Below are 19,420 nucleotides of genomic sequence, written 5' to 3' on the forward strand. Positions count from 1 at the left end.
CAACTCCGCTGCGCCGCGTTACGTATACACATATAAGTGTATGCGTATTTGCAGGTGCTACGCGCACGTAGGTACAGTGACTCTCAGCGTTATTGGCGTTGGCACAACTCGACGGGTAAGCGTGAAAGGAGAAATTAAACTTCTCACAAATTATTTTGTTCAATATAGACAAAAAATTCTAATTGATATTCGATTCGTAGCATTCGATTCGCGACGATGTTATATCAATGACAAAAGTTAATTGTAAATATTTATACACAATTTTAGCAGTGTTTTTTAACCACATAGTGAAATCTTGATTATTAGTAAATAAATTCATTCTGGTTTCTATTAGAGAAAATTTGCTTGATTTCGTATTACGTGATTATAATAACGAAGAAATAATAACAAAAATAAAAAGTAAAAAATATAATAATGATGTACAACGCGCACATACATTTATTTAAAATCTTTGCATAACTCATTGCAGTTAGTTTGAATATTGAACCAATTTTCTGCTATATTTCTATACTATTTATCATTTCTGATATACTTAAGAATTAAGGATTTAAGATAAATGATATTAGAACACAATTTTCAACGAGAAATCGTGCAAGCTGAGATGATCTTTTCTAACTACTGACATGGAATAAACTGCCAACAGAATGTTTCCTTTCGATGTAGAAACAAAGTCCGATCGCTCGAATGTCAACTGTGTAACGGGAGAAGGGAGTTTGTGGCTCGAGCTACAGTTGTACCTAAACACAACCTGGACTCTGAAGATAAAATAAAATATTAGTTCTAAGAAAAGGATCATCGATAATTCGTCAACTGTTGCCGGAGTGTGAAGACTAAAACACTGAATAAATTCTTCTAATTTTGCTCTATTATTTTCCTTTCTATTATTAATAGAAAAAAAATGATCATACTAATTTACGTACGTATATTAAGAGCACAAGAAGTGGTATATACTTAAAAAAATAAAAATGATAAATATGATTCGGTGAAAGAATAAAACTAAGCACCGTTAATACACTGATCTCTGTGCCCCTGATCGTTTCCATGGTTTCCAGTTTCTCGCGTCGGTCCTTGCTCCTGGTAATCCTTCCTGAAATAAGAACCGATGCTATTTTCGTTGTTTAGGAAAGCAGCATCGAGGAAATCTGTAGCAACCAGAGAATTTCGAGAAGCTTCTCTAATTAGATATATATTGAGCCCCTACTGTTCATTCATTGTTTTGTTTCTTGTGTAGTTCGTGTAAATTCATCGAAGATTAATTCTCGTGATTCGGTTTAATTATAGAAAATATGCGTAACCGACTGGATTGTCTACAACGGGCCGGGTGCGATTAATAATTTTAGTGCTTTCAGGAATTACGTCGAGCTTCTAAACTCGATCGAAATTATCTGGAGAAATATGCTTTCGAAATGTACACGCATACGTGTATTTGAGGTTATGACGTGGATATATTTCAATCCCCTCTTAAATTTTCAAATATTAATGTTCACTTTACCGAACGTAAGTAGTTTCGAAGATTCACCGTTTGTTGTCTTCGTTTAACGATGAAAATGATTTCATTTATCAACAGTTGACAGCTGTAACGAGCGCGCAAACAAATTTTGACTGAATTAACGGGGCAACGATGATTTCTATGAAGTTTATCTTGCAATAGAAAAATATTCTCCAAATGGCGTCAATTTGAGACGGATCGACCAAAATTTCCACACGTGAATAAACGCGGTTAGACACGCGGAGAAATTGATATACGCTGAACCCTTCTCGTTCCAACATCTGTGGCTACAGAAGGGCCAGTAAATATAAGACGCGAGAATGCTGCAATGGTTCCGCTGTTTGTTTACGCGGCGCACTTAATCTTCCGAGCGAACGAGCAAATCTCCCACCTCTCGAGCTTAATAGTTACTTTCGTCGTAATTAATCGCGCGACAATCGACTCTGCCCGCCGTTCAACACATTCTGGTTTCTCGCGTTCCAAGCTAACGACGTTGATTGGTCGTACAATATTCCGCGTTTGTCGCGGTCACCTCTAATACTATTTTTATTTACAGTGAATTCTCGTACGATCCCTAGACTTCGTTCGTTCCACGTCGCTATCCCCACCAACTGGGGCGATCCTCATCGGGGTCGGTGAAGCGTGAAATACGAGACGACTGGCGGCTACTTTGCAAGAAGCCGCCGGATGACGTTTAAAGACTGTAATTTATATTTCATTTTCTACAGATTTAATAAAAAATAGTTTAATTTTTCTTTTTATGAAAATTGTTGAGTATACATGTATATACATTCGTATTAATACAAGCGAGTGGCTCCATCCTACGTATGCTTAGGCCAATTAGGATACTGTATATAAGACAGACGGAAGGGCAAAAGGAGAGAGTCGTATAAGTGAAAGACGACAGACAACACGATCTAAGTAGAGAGAGAATGGCCACGTGGAACTAAACGTAATTTATATATTAACTGTAACTGTCTAATAAACAATATATTTCAACATAAACTGGGTATAATGATTTCTACAAAAATATTCCCAACGTATTAATGAGATTTTCCGATGGAAACAAGACCAAACACAATGTGATTTGAATCGTTTTTTAGATTATAATAAGGGAGTCGCGCGATGCGTTATTATGATTGGTTGACCTACCTAACAGTTTATGGTGTATGCAAAAAGTGATCGATTTTCCGTGGAATGGTACAAAAGTTAATAATTTCGTTCAATCTCTGACTTCACAGACATACAAATGAGAAATCTATGTGCATCTCGTCCGTTTTCATTTTCTCGGATTCGGTCTTCTTTGTTCCCTATTTACTCTCACTCTTTAGCTAGTGATGTACACGTTATAATGCTTTATGGCTTTGCCTGATTCCGACTGAACTCGTTAATTCGCGCGACCGTTTGTCGTACCACGTCCATTATGGAAAATTAAAATTTGTACGTTTATCATTGTATTTTGAATTGGCCGGATCTTTTGGGAAAAGACGGATAAATAAAAACAAGTAAGACGAATTCATTGGCGCTATATTCGCGAACAATTTAACGAAAAGTATAAAAATTCAGTATTTTTTTATACGTATAAATATACGAATAATTCGAAAAATATATTATTCAAGATTCTTGAAATAATATTTAGAAGTGAATTAAACTTTGTACTCGTTCCGATTTACAGTTGCAGATACTGCGAGACTCGCTTGCTATTGTTCCGTCTCGTTCGCTCTGAGTGCATCTTTATTTACTCGAGAACACGATATCGAAAATAACAGTGTATCCTTTCTCGGTATAAAAATTTCGAAGATAGTGCAACAGTTGGAATAATTCCATCAGTGAATCTAACCCAGTGGATTACTATCCAATTTTCAAAAATCTCTCTTCCTCTCCTTGTGGCTGGTTGCTTATTCTTGCTATTCGTTATCGAGGGACATAATCTAGGAGAAAGAGGGTTCGTTCGAAACGAACGTTTAACGCGTTCGAGAGGACGCGAGACTCGACGGAGAATGGATGAAATAAATTAAATAGAAAAAAAAAGGTCTGGTCGCGGCGGGTCTAGCGAAATAAAACAATATCGATTTCGCGCGTGCTACGTAGCCGACCGAAGAGAGAGAAAAAACCATTATCGAACGTAAGTAATTCTGCACCCTTCTATTATATCCCCGCCATTGAGATTGGCACACCCCGCCAAGAGAAAAATCCCAGTTCTCCGCTTAAAAGGGGTCGTCTTTGTGTCTCGACTGCGTAAGATCAAAAAGGGCCGGGCTTTGTACGCACTATTTCGAATCACCGTGCTACGCCACACCCGGTCAAAACTCTCGACAAACAAATTTCCGTCCGCTTTTGAATTTCAATTACGATTATCAGTCGGGTGACTAGAGTTCTCCCAACTTGACACTAGAACTACCAAAGGGGTGAATTTGACCTGTTTCAAACGTCTTTTTAAAATTAATTAATTATTAATCGATTATTGATCAAATTATGGGACGAGTCGTTAAAGTTAAAATTTCAAAGATTAAAAAAAAAAAAACGGCACCGCTTCGATCGGAAATATTCAGTTTTTTCTTTTTTTCTTAAGTCGGTTGAAAAATAGAAATATTTGACATTTTGGGCCGATAGTGATTCGATTCGCTTTATCGATGAATATTTTTTCCAAAACACATTCGAATTTCACACCGATCGAACAATTTTTACGTTTGTAAAATAAAAAGATGAAAAAGAAAATCGATTTTTTAATCAGAAATTTCCAAATAAATTTCACCTTACTTATCTTCAATGCGACTGATACTGTTTCAGTATGGTCTACAATTTTAAAAAAGGGATGAAATTGCTCCCAAATCGGCTCGTTCAAGGTCCGCACGGAGCCGCTTAACAATTTCATTCAATTAACCCGGCCTGCTTGGCAGATGTAGATTATGGGAGCGTGTATCGTGTCCCGCTTGTGTTTCGCGACATGGGTGAGGCCTACTTGACCGCGTCACAACCACGCTTTACGTATGTCTCGCTGGCACGCGAGCGTGCAAAGCGACCTCTGGCCCCCTCTTCTATCTAAACTTAAGCCTTTAGCATCGTGGAATCACATTTGGTGGAATAAATCTCAACATTGAGTTTGTCAGGCTGATTAACTTATATTTTTTATCCGATAATAACAATACCAGCGAGGTACGTAATGAGAATTCATAGGTAGAGTCAAAAGACGTAGTCAAAAATGAAAATGTTTCCCAAACAATTTCTCTTTGTTTGTATATATTTTTCCTATTTTGTTTGTAATAAGCTTGTACGTTAAATACCAAGGAGTTATTTATTACGGTAGACATCTTCGTACAAATAAATAACGATTAGACTATACTTAATTGTGCCACTCTATGTATTATTTATTTGTTAAAAAAATCAAACAACACACATAACGCGTTACTGAGTTCAACCGTACCGAACAGTAGAAATATTGACATCTTCAAGGTTAAACTCTGCGGTTAGTGGTAATGGGGGGGGGGGGAGAGGAGGTAATGACCTCCCAGAAGTTAATTTGCTTCCCTACGCCCTAACTAAATTCATTTCAACCACCACGAATGTACCAATATACCAATGAGGTGCTAGATGACGCCAGTGTTTATGGCGGATCGTTTTAAGGTTATTTGGGAATATGTACAAATTCTTCACGTTTTCGTACGCATACGCCTTTTGTATAGTTTGCCTCGTGTTCAGTAAACTCGTACCAATTCTAGTCTACCATAGGCTACCCTTTCCACGCCTAGACTGGTTCTTTGACTCGTTAAGACTCTGAACTCTCCACCTCGTCTAATCTCCGTTCTTCGAGCTATCTCCAGCCTTTCACAGCATTCGCATAACTCGAACTTCTTCTTTCCCCGGTACTTTTCCACCTACCTTCTTCGTCACCACCACCACTACCACCACCACCACCACCACCACCACCACCACCACCACCACCACCACCACCACCACCACCACCACCACCACCACCACCACTCTATAGTTCTTCCGGCGGTCGGTTACGCTTCATTTGTCTCTAATTTTCAAACGAAATCTTGCTATTAGTAAGCAAAGCAAATTCTTTCAATTCATTGAAAATGTGATGTACAAGCGATTTAACCGTATAATATATAATCTTTTAAATTTGTTTGTATGTGCACCACGTGGTATCTATATAATAATAAAGAACAATAATATATAATAATGAAGAACAATAATTGTTTGCACGTTAATATTAAATTAAAGTTTCTATATTTTCTTCTAAATATTATTCGAAAAGGGTAAGTTGGTTCTTTCAAGAATAAGAAAGAACCTTATAACGATACACAATATTTATATTACCGATTATCCAATCAACTACATAACATGTTATGAATTACACTATCTTTTTCCCACTGTTTATACCAACGTTAAAATTTATCAAAAATTCTTTTTTATTTTCTCTAGGTCCCAACTCTGTCTTATTTTTTATTATCTAACTTATGTTATAAAAATTGTTTTTTAAAGTAAAACACATTATTTACTATTTCAAAGATGGCCAAGTTGTTCGAAGTCGATATTAAAACTCACGGATTGAATAATTTTCACCGAAGATTCGTGTTACAAATTTGTCACTCCAGCAATTTATTGTACGAGCAAAGCAGCCGATAATAAAAAATTGATTTTTTTATCTTTGTAAAACGTTACCCTATCGTTCGATAAAAATTGCAAACGAAGTAAATTGGATTACAAGTGCAACAATTACCCCCTCGTATTTTCCTTAAAAATGTTCTAATTCGTATGTCGCGATGCTGGACGAATCGAACGAATGGGAATTTGTGTACACGTGTTCTAGGTTGAAACGTTCGTCGCCCGAAACGTGGAAAGCAGAATACACGAGTGGCAGCGGCACGCCAAAAGGAACGGCATTACGCCTACACGAAGGATAACATATTAGCTCCCGTGACTGGGCGAAATAAGAGCGGGAAAATTCTCGAGGGAAGCGAGACGAGCGCGACCCACTTATTGTTGATTGACAATAAAACACGATTCCGACGCCGGCTGGGTCCCGAAGATTAATCGGCGATTAAAACTCGATTACCGCTCTGCGTTTCCGCGGAATATCGACGAGTCCCAATCTTCGTTTTCCCCGACGCTTCTTGTATCTCGCTAGCTTTGCGTCGGCGGACGGCTCACCGATAAGTTTTGAGTCAGTGCAACAACCTCGATGTATCCGTTTGTTAAAAATTCCTTTATCGGACCTGTTATGTAATGGGCGATGTTTTGCGGACGAGTCGCTCTACGAAGGCCTTCGAAACCCGCGATAAACAGACGTTTATTTATGGAACGTCTTAAATCCATTTGGTTTGTTTCAGAGATACGCGTATTAAATAGTACAAGAACTTCTGTGGGTACTTACGAAATAGAAAATTACTCAAACCCCGTCTAACCTTTATTGGTCGAATTTTTAGTTTTCTTTGAGATTCTTTGAGTGAAAATTAATTAAATTATGCGTATTATATAAAATTGTTATTTATATGTTAATATTTGAATATTTTGTATTATACAAATTATGTTTGAATATTGTACTTCGGATAGGCTATTAAGATTCAGTAGTGTTTGACACTGTATCTGCGATATTTGACACAGCGATAAAAACGTCATGTTTTATTAACTTTAACTCTCTAAAGACAGATTGTAATTTGATACCATACTCGGACAGACTAGGTCGGTCGGGATTTGTTGATTTTTTTATATTGATACGACACTGCAAAGAACGTGTGAAATTTTTCACAAGTTCCTTGGGGATTTTAAAAATTCAATTTTATTTGCAAAAAGTTTTTTGCTTTAAGATTTTTTTTAGTGTTCCCTTCCAGTGTTCCTTGGAAAATTCAATGTGTCAATGATGGGTCAATAATATCGAAACATTATAATTGGTATTTGTTCCATATATATATGGTGTTCATGATTATGGTAGGTCGTAAAGCTTCTAAGATGCGCCACTGGATGGCGGTTTACATAGACGGTTTTTTCCTGATATTTACAAGCAAGTATTTTCAGTCGCGCAACATGTAGACGCGTCTATGGTAGGCTTTGCTTGATAAACCTTACGCAAGAGTTCGCCAGTCTAGACGGAACGAGATATTATTTTTATAGTGGAATTACAAGTTTCCAAAATTACGAAGCTACATTCTTCTTTTTATCGACTGCTGAAAGAAATATTAAATAACATTAGGGGAAATAATGGTGATGTTTTTCATCCAACCAGTTGATAAGAGCGATCAACTGTTAAAACTTAACCTTTATCGCATAATGTGACCTAATTCTAACCTAATAAAAAAAAGTCGCCGTAAAGTTCGACGAGAAAATGTTACGTGATTTGAGCAAGATATTTCCTCATGGAGAGATCTTGGCAGGTTCGACCATTTATTGTTTTTAATTTTTTTATAATAGCAAGCAATATATATATATTACAAATGATGCTTTTAGAATGTCTAATATTCATCTATAAAACGTTTCAAGAGGCAAACGACAATAAAAGTTATCCCTGAAATTGACTGATTCGATAGAAGGGCGTAATAAAATATTTCAAAACACAAAAGTCTTGCGTGCTTGCGTGCAACATAGGGCTGCTTTGTTTTATAGAAACACAACGGTTATTGCCAGCTTCTATTAACCGGCCACAGGTTCAGAGTGACCTAGAAGCTGCTGGTAATCGCGGATCGCGACGGTGTCACCGCAGGATTATCCTGTAGTTGACAAACTACCTGGCTACCTGGCGATTTACAACATCTCTTACCCGTTGTTTTCCCCAAACGACGTTCAACTTCTTCGTCTGAAAGGCGCGATTAAACAGGACAATAATTCCACTCGGAAACTGGCCCGGTTCCGAGCCATAAATCAACCGAAAGGAACTCTGCGCCTGCGAAAGCTCGCGATACACTGTTGCCTGTTGTTCCCACGTCGGCCAAAGACGTTGCCGCGATTTAACCGAATCCCTAATCACCCGAACGACCACTAATACACCGCACCAATTTTTTTAACAAACCGAGATTATTTTCACGTGGAACGCGTTGGAAGTTTAACCGGGGCAATAAACTCGGTAGACCGTTGCAACAGAATTGCGTATTTTAATTGTAGATTCTGAATATAGTGGTTTCTTGGTACGTAAAATAATTATCTACGGTAATGCGAAATAATTTTTCCTATGTTCACGAGAGTGTTACCAACGGATTGGGTGGGCTTTTACGATGGAAACGAGTCCAAACACGACTATCTTTCGACTACTTTTGAAAATACGTATTTTAGGATTTTCAAAAATAATTTGAAAAACGTATGGTTAAAAGTAGTTCGAATATGGTCATGTTTGGACTCATTTTGATCGGGAAGATCTCACCGATTCGTTTGCGATGCTCTCGTGATAATTTAATGAAAAATTTCAAAATTGATCGATTGTCGTTCTATCTCAAGCTGAAATAAAAAAACAAGGTAGATTTATAGGGTAGTATCGCTAACTTCCATTTTTGTATAGAATCGAGCGATTTTAATTCAAATATAATACAGTGTAAACTATTAGTCCCAGACTACGTGAAATTGAACAAGAACTTGATTTCATATAACCGGAGCGATATGTATTACACAGTTTGCAACAATAATTTGAAGATTAATAATTGACAAATAATGTAACGGGTCATGATTAATGTACTCTAAATTTTCGGATCGATTCTTTCGAGAGTATTCTTTATATCAAGTTACTTATTTAATTTGTTTATTGTACCGTACTTAACGCCTTTATTGTACAAAGTGAACAATATTGTACATAGAAAATAAATATTCATAGACAGCTGGAAATGTTGTCAAAAAAAATAAAGTGTGCGAAAAAGTGAACTGCAGCCGAGGCATTGTGTTCCTAAACCTTCTAACCCCAAATTTAGCGATGTTCGGATGATCCTAGTTCTTAGTCGCTACATGAAAATCAACCTTCAAACTGGAAAGCGTAACGACCGAAGTTTTATGTTTCGAACAGAAGGCTGGTCGTCCAACAGTCACAATTGTATCTAAATTTGTATAAATTAAAATGAAATTCTAAACGATTGAATTTTCAGAAAGAAAACCACCGACAAATTCTTTCAAATCGCGCGATTTCTACGGATTCGTTTATCATTCGATTCGCTCGTCCAGATGGCGAATACTTTTTCTTTCGAGAACGCAGAATATTGTCGACGCGACTGTTGGCATTCGAACACGATCGATTTCGACATCCCTCCAAAAATTTACGCAGTAACCGAGCGAAGACGACGTCCCACGACTATCGCTGTGGCCCGCGTGAAATCAGGCCGCGACGAGGAATTAGACAACGTGGTTAGGTTCGTTTCTCTGCGTCCGCGCTTTATCGTGCTTGTGGATGCGCTCGTTTCAGCGTGTCCGCGCACACGCGTGTCTCTCTCAATGCCAGGCCACGTCACAATTCATTTCCCAACCGGTGTGCTGCCCGACATTCTTATCCCACCTATCTACCTCCCCCTTTGTCCTCGCTGTACGTCCGCGAGCGTGTACAGTTAGATCTCGGTTCTTCAGGTTTACCGTCTGACGCGGCAATGATTAGCGACAGCCGCGTGCTTTTCGAAATGGGAGTAGACAATTTCTTAGCCGTATTCTACACTTTAGTATTGGAAGAACAAATTTTGATGGTGAATATAATAATAATAATAATGATGATAATATTAATAAAAAAAAAAAATAGTATTAATAATAATGATGATGATGATGATGATGATAAAAATAGTATCAATGTTAATAATAACAATAAAAATAATAACAACGATAATAATAACAATAAGAATAGTAGAAACGGTAATAATAACAATAAAAATAATAGTAATATCCTTCCTTTACTATAGTAAAAGAAGGGCGAGGTTGAACTGCGCTGAAACCTAACCTACTTTATGATATTATTGGTATATTAGTATTATTACCATTATGAAGTACATATTATCTGTAATATTGATTCGTTAAAATGTTCGAATATTCGAACGTAGTGAAATTCAATGTTGAAAACGGGCGAAATTGTATTCGAATAATATTTAAATGGCGCATAAAACCGATATAGCGATTTGTCGATCAGGTGGTCAAGTTTTTATTCGTCCATTGTAAAATATTTAATTCCATACTTTGAATTAAAATTTTTACCCAACGAATAACGTACCGACAAATGTCATTTATCGTTTACTTGTTATTCGAAATTTTTATTCAGCGAAAAATTTCGCTCATCTCTGATCCCAGTACTAGTTAACGCACGATCAGTGTCGATTCGTTTTGAGCGTCGTTTTCGAACCATTTGACGTTTCGTGCGAGCGATCTCGATTAACACGGTCGCCGGAATTGATTTCACCGTGTGTGACGTAATCTGAGAATATTCGAACGTTACGTGGCCGAGAGCAGCTCGATCACGGGGTCTCGCTACTTCGTTGTTTCTCGTGACACAGCATTTATAAGCGACGCTCAAAGATATGTACTATATATTTATCGCCACCGCTATAAACGGCACGTGGCAAAATAAAAATGAGCCGTATCGGAAAAAACGTAAGTCCATCGAACATTTCGATCGGAATTTGAAAATCGGAAGACGTTGCGACGAAAATAGGTAACTCGAGTTGAAGTACGAAAAATCGAAAGCTGGCAATGGTCGATATACGGAAAATTGAAAATTAGAAGTCGATGTATCGAAAATCGAAAATTGATAGTTTATACGGCGAAGATCATCATCACGTAAATTCGTTTATTTTTAAGAACCGTAATGATTTCCTTCTTGCGGTTGCCTTCCAATCGCGAGTCTGATTTAGTTCGATTTCCGAAAGGGGTAAAAATCCATTACGAATCGAAGTACGCTTGTCAATGCTATTCAGAGCGACTACGTTCCTCGGATTACAATACACAGGCGGATAGGCGCGTGCGCGGACTCCTCCCCACCACCCACGAGCTCGTTATTTATCAGTTATTGTGTTTCATTGTACGCGTTACAGTTAATGTACTCTACGGCGCACGGTTAAATCCTGCATGATAACATTGCGTCGAATTTACGTAAGGTTAAACGTGAAGCTTAGCCCCTTCCGCCTCTCCCGTTCGATAAACATGTACATGTTTATGCACATTCCTCATTGGAGAACGTACAAGTGGCGTCGCCCCGTCGAAACCTAAGACTTTCACTCTCAGTAAAAATGTCCCAGCCACCCGGTTTCTTCGAAACGGAATGGACGACTTATCGCGACCTCGAGAGATTGTTCTAAAAATTTGATTTCTTTTACACAGCGGCACCGTTTCGTGTACCGAGTCAAATACACTCCGAGAACGAAATCAATTTTATCTTATTTGACAAATTCAATGACGAATCGGAAGTAAGTTCTCGAAACACTCGCGGCATCATGATTTGACTAAAATATACACGATATCGAGTATTATAGTTGGAGTACTTGATAACGATTCAACAAGAACATTTAGGAAGTTTCCTTTCGTTTATGCGACACCACTTAACAAACACTGTGTCATCCATATGTGTAGGTTAACCAACAATCTCCACCGTGATAGATTTTTGTTCGAATCATCAATTTCCTTCCGAAATTCTTCAAAAGAATTATTAATAATTTCACTCGTAACATAATTTCACTCGCACTGTCTAATCGCATGTCTTCATATTGCAATTGTTATATTTATTTGTACCTCGATTTTCTACTCGTTATGTAATTTCTATGTACTGTTACCGAATGTTTTCTAAATACTTTCTTTCTGGTACGTTATAAATTTTCGTACAAAATAAACAAGCAAATCATCTAATTTGTTTCTTTTCTTTCCGACAGAATCTTAATCTAACCTTAAATAGGCCTGTATCTTATTCTATTAATGTGTAATACACGACCCAATATGTGAGTTATTTTCGAATTTTATAATTATTTATATATTTTTACATAGTTACATCTTGTTCCACTTATTACTATTACATTATTACCATAGATGTACGTTCTTATACCGAAGAAGGCTAAGATCATAGTCGAAGACGTTACACGTACATGCGTAAAGCTTGTTTCTGAACTACAATGAGTTCCAATATTTTTGTACTATTCTCTTGCGTCGAATTCACCCTACGAACAAACCCCTCTGTGTAGGTATACGCGATTCGCTAATGGTGTGTTGTCGCGAAAGATACGGCACTGCAACGAAGAAAGTCGTTTCCCCAAGAGTCGTGTGAAGCCGTTTGTCCGCTGTGTTGCGCGCCGGTTGGTCCGCGTATCGCGGCGCTGTGACCCAGAAACCCACTTTCTTACCGAATTAAAAGCGACATCGCCGAGCGTACCACGGCTTTGGCTAGATACGCCTGGCCAAATAGATCGCAGCGCTTGCTATCGTGTACCAACTCACGCACCCTGCTGGAGAATATATGTAGCTCCTCGACAACGAATCACAATGCAACGGAAGCACAAAGTAAGGGAACGAGGAAAAAAAAATCAGTCCGACGGGTAGTTCGAAAGCAAACGAGGAAAGATAACACGCGCGCGGTATGATGTTCGCACGCGAAATACGCGTTCACGGCGTGTCAACAAGATCGAAAGTTTAGTCTCTGCATATTCATCGTACCTCGTTATTCCAATATTTTGCTCTTCGTCGAATGGAAGATCGACGTACGACGGAAGATGATCGGGAATATTACGAGTTGAAGATACGAAAAGAAACGAGGTTAAACGGTAGGAGCGCGCAACGAGGAGCGAAAACACGCGTCCCCGATCTACTGAACGCGACGATTTCCGAGCTCGCTTACGCATGTGCACGGACACGAGCTGTCGGCGAACGTAGCCTGCGATTTTTCTATCGACGATTGCCACTTCGAACGCCGTAGCTCGCTTTCACGACGCTCTTTCACCGCCTCGATGATCGGTCGCAGTCGTCTGACCTCCAAACGACAACAGCGTCGAGCCATGTTCCCGTGTCGTTGCGATGCGCAGAACACAACATACTCGAAGCCACTTGACCCTTTCGCATGAACGACGCCCTCTGCTGTCCAATTTTCGGTTTTATACATTACGAGTAACGGCCATGCCCGTAGTACAGACCTTGTATCGCTCGATTGTGTAACGAATTACAGAGACGAACATGTTACGATAGTTAACGAAAAAATGTTCATTTGATCGCTTTATTAAAGACGGTAGCGAAGAAACGTTTATTTAACTTTTTTCGTTAGAATTCAATTCTTCTTAAGATTCGCTTAATATAATCTTTGAAAATTTGTACTAAACCGAACATAAAAAGGGTTTCCACAGATACGTATTTTCTCTTTTCGCGGGAAAAATCTAACGGGTTAAACGTTACATTTCTATTTTCATTTCTTGAAAGTTCCGATGAATATAATACGACGCAATAATTTTCAAGACCACGCGAGATCAGAAAGGAAACACGTAATGAGTACCATCCTCGTAATGGTTTCCTAATGATACCAATTTTCTATCGTAAAAATTCCGGAACGGAATTGAAACAAAAACCATTTCTTTCGATTCCTGTTGATAACGAAAGAGAGGTCTCGAGTGCGTTTTACGTCGCGCGTTCTACAACTGGAACCGTGGCTTAAATCTTAAAGGAATCCAGAGTCAGAAAATGGTGCGACGATGTTTCTCGATTTTTCCAAGCTTAAAAAAGGGAGTCTCGTCCGTATACCGAAATAGACCCGTGGATACGAAGTTCTTCCAGCTTTCGCGCGTCTTCGTCACTTCTGTAATTTCTGCTCGAAGAAATCACGGTATCGTTATCCGGTCAACCGACATACACCGATCACTTTCGCGTCGTTTTCACAGGTTGCAGCGAGAGACGGCGGGCGGGCGGGGGGGGGGGGGGGGCTAAGGAGAGGGGGCAACAGACGCGCACAGTGAACGCGAGAGGTGCGAGAGGCAGGCCGAGGCGACGACCTTGACTCCTTTCGACTGTTGTTCTTAGGAGATTCGTGGGCGGTTTGGGGGCAGAGGACACGTGGAACGAGGGTGGCGGTGACACGGCATTTCGGTGCCTCCGCTGAAACGGCTTTCAAGCCGGATTTGAATAATCCTCCCTCCGGGAAATCCTCTTTGCACCGGCTCATGCATCCTCCGTGTAATAGCGAGCGGATCTTTTTAACAGCTTCTCGACCGATACCCGATGTGTCGGGACTGTATTGTCTGAAAAACGACACGAACGTCTACGTATCGTAGAAGAGACTTTTCACCGTTTACTAGCTGCTCCGCTCATTTTTTACCCGTGTGAAGTATATGTATCAGCCGTTGAAGCATTCAAGATATTATCGTTGTAAACATTTACAGATCTCTGTCATAAATTCTATCAATTGGAGACTATTACCGATCGAAGATATGCAAAATTTGTATCTAGATAAAAATATATCGAAGAACGAATAGAAATTATAATTATAATTATAGAATGAAATTTTTCGCAATAAAAAGAAGTTGTAAATAAATAACTATACGGTTGCTTTCGATCGAATAAAACGTCACCGGTTAAATGATTTTGCCGGTCTGTACATATTTTAATTTTTTTAAGTTCAAAAGACGAAAAAAATAAATCTTCCACGTTGAAGCTATCGTACATGTTTGATAATATGACAGGCTTGAATTTTGTATACGACAAGCAAGATATACTGTACATTTACGAAGAATTTTCAATTGCGCATAATTAAAAGTAATCCAAATAAGGTCGTATTTCTTTCGTGTTTTTTTCTCTGTATGCATACACGTGTCCATGTACACGTAAATGACAAAGCGAGATAAGGGGGGCTTTTTCGAAACGAAGGAACCACAAACTTTTGTCAAAAAGTTGCGAGCGACAGATTGAGAACCACTTACATATTCCATCGCGTATAATTAAAACCGTATAAGATCGTTTGATCCGTAAAAGCTCGCCAATCGATTGATAGTAACACTCGCGAAGATATGACAAAAACATATATTTCACCGCTCTCCCTTGAGACCGTGGATCCCACGAGTCAGCGGGTCGCTCGTGCTGAAAAAACATAAACAATGGTCGAGTGGATTCCGTCGCTCGAATCCAGTATAAAAATTGTCACACGAAAGCGGCAATTTCTATCCGCAGTTTCTCGATGCAACGTATCACGTTGTCATTGTATCGGACGCATTGCAAAAATGGAATTGTTAATTGCCAGTTTCCACAACTTCCTCGTGCATCGTGCAATTACCCGGTTTCCTTTGTTGGCGCGGGAGAAAATCAATCGGCGGTTCGAGGCAGTTCCCGCGGTTGTGAATCACGTCAGTCGGGATTCTTTCAGCGGTGGGGATGGCATCTCGGTGACCTTGAGCGGCCAACTGATTCCTTCCCGATAGTCTACTTTCACTACCGAGCGAGTGACTACAAAACGAATCGAAAATCGGACCGGTAAATTATCAATACGCGAGGCACGGCTGGAGAATATCTTCTCAGTTTTATTTTCACAGCTGAGGTCACCTCGAGGTAAAGGAAAACACAATGGCGGAGATGGCTCCCGATCGTGGAACCGTGCGAGATATTTTTATCAATAACCGAGGTAACATTGTCGTTACTTCTCGTATACGGGTAAACGGTCAGTTCCGCATTGTTCGTACCACCGTTGTCCGGGACACTAACAATTAGCTGAGTCACTGTTCTCTTGACGGGTAGTCGGTCATCAGAATCCCGAGACCGCGTTTCGCATTCAGAGAAGCATGCGCGCGAACTTATGTTGCGCAATTGAGACGCCATATTGGGTTGCGATACGGCCACTCGAGAGTGACAACGAAGTAACTCGAAACGTAGGTACGAATAATTACTCCGCGACCGAACGATCTGGGCTCGTTAGTGTGCGTCAACTATCCAGGTGGTTCTCACTTGCTGAAAATTGGCAGAGAGAGGGCCGTCGCGTCGACGTCGCGACGGAGGGGTCATTTCTTCCGTTCTGGACGCGGTTAATTCGCGACCGACACGATTCTCTGTCCGGATCTTGTGTTACGTTAATTGTCAGTGACGCACGGACGTGACGAAACGACGGTCCATCTAATTATGACGGAGACGCGGTACGGTGAAAGCGTGCGCATGCGCGCACGCGCGCGCAGGCGACTAAAAGTCCCCGTGCGAACTGTGACGTTGACTAAGGCCCGAACAGAAGGTGCTCGCGTAACCCTACTTGTCGCTAACATCGCGACGCGTTATCGAATCAGAACGCACCGACAACCGACTCTGAACAACTGAAACGATACCTGCCTGGATAACTGTAAGGAGTTTACCCGGACTACTGTTTGGCGCGATGTCTCTGCCGATTTAAAAAATATTATTCTTATGGAGTTGAAATATTATTAATCCGGTAAAGCAATATTATTTGAAAAAGATATTTTGTGTGTGTGTGTGTGTGTCTGTGTAAGAATAGAAAGATAGATACTTGAATTAATTAGTGAAGTCTTAAATTTGTTTAATTTTGTAAATATTGTTACTTATCGTTTCTTATAAGACGATTATCAATGAATCGGCGGGGTTTTCCCGATTAAAACTAGTTCAAATACGACCTTCTTCAGACTACTTCAAATTATACGTAGTATAAGAGAATATATATATATATATATATATATATATATATATATATGCTATGTATAATCAGCAGGATTGTTTTTATCAGAAATCAAATACCTCAGACACTATTAATTTCGCGTTGTGTTCTTTTTAAAATTATATAATTTTTTAAACAACGCTTCTTCTTGCTACAATTAAGTTGAACAAAAATGCTTCGGTTTTTTCATTTCAATAAATTGCATTTATGAAACATAAAAGAATGTATTTATTTCTTCAATATTTGTGCTTAAAATGGAGACCTTCAGAAATAATTGAATAGATATTTATTAACTATTAGCGTCAACGTAAATTGTAAATAAATTATAATCCCTATTAATTATTAAATCAAATTATAAAATGCAATTGTATGTAATAAACGTTCAAATTAATTTACATATAAGCTAACTGCATTATCAATATAGTACCATATGTGCATAAGAACTAACACATAACCTATAATGCAAATCGGTAAGTCTCTCTACAATGTTTATTTAACAATTTTACGTGATAATTAATATTCAAGGATTGATTTATTTACAACTTACACAGTTTATAATCGTTCACACTTCCAGTTAAGAAACTGTTACCAATTAATCCTGAAAGAAGGCCTTTGTCCTAGATTATACGTCGGTGAAATAAATAAATTGCATCAGAATTTATTTATTTCCAATTAATACTATTAATTTTTAGCATTTATCGGACAAGAAAACAGCAACAAGTTATTTTAAACATGATAAGATTACGTTTCAATTTATCGTTACGCCCGCAAACATAACGGAGTGTCACCACGAAGGAAAGTGCAAATATCGGTTCCCTATTCCGCTGTTCAATATCGGGCTGAATTTCTGGTTAACGAAACTGGCAGATGTTTTATGCAACACGATGTTTAACAAAGATATTAAGACGGTCTGCTTTTAGCGAGACACACTCCGTAGAGGAAAACGTGTAACGTAGATAGGAAAATATAAATTGCAGGGTCGATACAGTTTCGAAAGGCAACCGTGACACCGTTTCACGGACCTTGTCCGTGAATTAAAGTGAGACCGGGCCCCTGACCCCATCCTACGCACCTGTCGGTGCCCCGGGAACGATACGATCGCGACGATCCCCGAAGCTTCACGACGACGCACGAGGCCGCAATCGATATCGCAGAGGGGGCCCCGTCCCTCTGCCGGAGTTACGGTATCTGTCGTACTCCGACTCGAAAATTAAAGATCCGCCTGTTACGCGCGCAAAAAGCCGTCCCGACAACACGATGCAAACTTTACGACGAATATTTTTCCCATCTTATGTTCGCTCTTTCGAGCGCGTACCTTCTTTCGTCGATTAATTCTACAGATCGTGAGTAGTTCGAATATCCCGCCTTTTGAACGGAAGTTGAAGAATTTTTGAAAGACTAAAAAATGTTCGAAAAGTTGGAAAATTGTTGAAACGTCGAAAAATTAATATTGAAGTGCAAACGTATTGTTTAAAGTTTGAAAAATTCTCAAAGGGCGACAACAATTTCGAAACGTGCGAAAATTCTTAGAAAGCAAAATTTTATTTTTGAAACATCGGGGAAATTTTAAAACGCAATGAAATATTCTAAAACGACGAGTACAATGGCGAACGAACGATATTTTCTTGTCAATTTTTATTTGCGTTACATCCTTATCGCGCATAATTGTAATAATACAACGCTGGAAAGATAAAGCTATATAAAAAAACAAACGGTGCACAAGGATCGTGGTGCAACAAAGTAGTGTCGTAAAATGTAACCTCGGCAAAAGCTACTTAAAACTACTAAGATACATGATCCTATATAAGTGGGAGAGGATTAGTAATTAATATTTTTTCATATATAAAATATAAATTTGATATATTTTTATATATATTTTTAAATATATAAAAAAAAATTACATTGCACTTTAGTCGACTTCGTGTTTCAAAATTGTACCATAGCTTTTCGGCGAAATTTTGATACCGGTAAATAAATATTTCTCAGAACGTCGTCCAAGGACTGCTACTCAACGAGTTAAACCACCGATGAAGTTTCGTCGGAGTCTTTAATATCTCTGAACCGAAGACTCTTGGAAGATTTCGTCGCGAATATCGCAACTGCTCAAACGTTACGAAAGAACTAATACGCTGTACTCCTCGTCGCTGGTTTTTATTTTCTCTAATTTCTGAACCGGGTGGTTTCCTTTCGCTTAAAAGGACCGCACTGCCACGATGATCAAAAGGAGAGAACGCGGGGACAAAAAGAAAAACGCGAGCCGAGCGGGAGCGCGGGAGTGGGGGAACGGACGAGCGGGGGAGTGGGGGAGAGGGGACGGTGAAGGGACGGGGAGTGGAAACGGAACACACAGCGTTGCAGGAGTCAAAGAA

At 39.1% G+C, this 19,420-nt stretch overlaps 1 protein-coding gene across 1 annotated transcript in view; it reads right to left on the reverse strand.

Annotated features, from left to right (window-relative positions):
• LOC143146612 (uncharacterized) overlaps positions 1-19,420 on the reverse strand; it is a 128,512-nt gene that overhangs the window by 78,735 nt on the left and 30,357 nt on the right. The window lies entirely within an intron of this gene.

Source organism: Ptiloglossa arizonensis, chromosome 5, assembly GCF_051014685.1.
Source record: "Ptiloglossa arizonensis isolate GNS036 chromosome 5, iyPtiAriz1_principal, whole genome shotgun sequence".
Classification (NCBI taxonomy): Eukaryota; Metazoa; Arthropoda; class Insecta; order Hymenoptera; family Colletidae; genus Ptiloglossa; species Ptiloglossa arizonensis.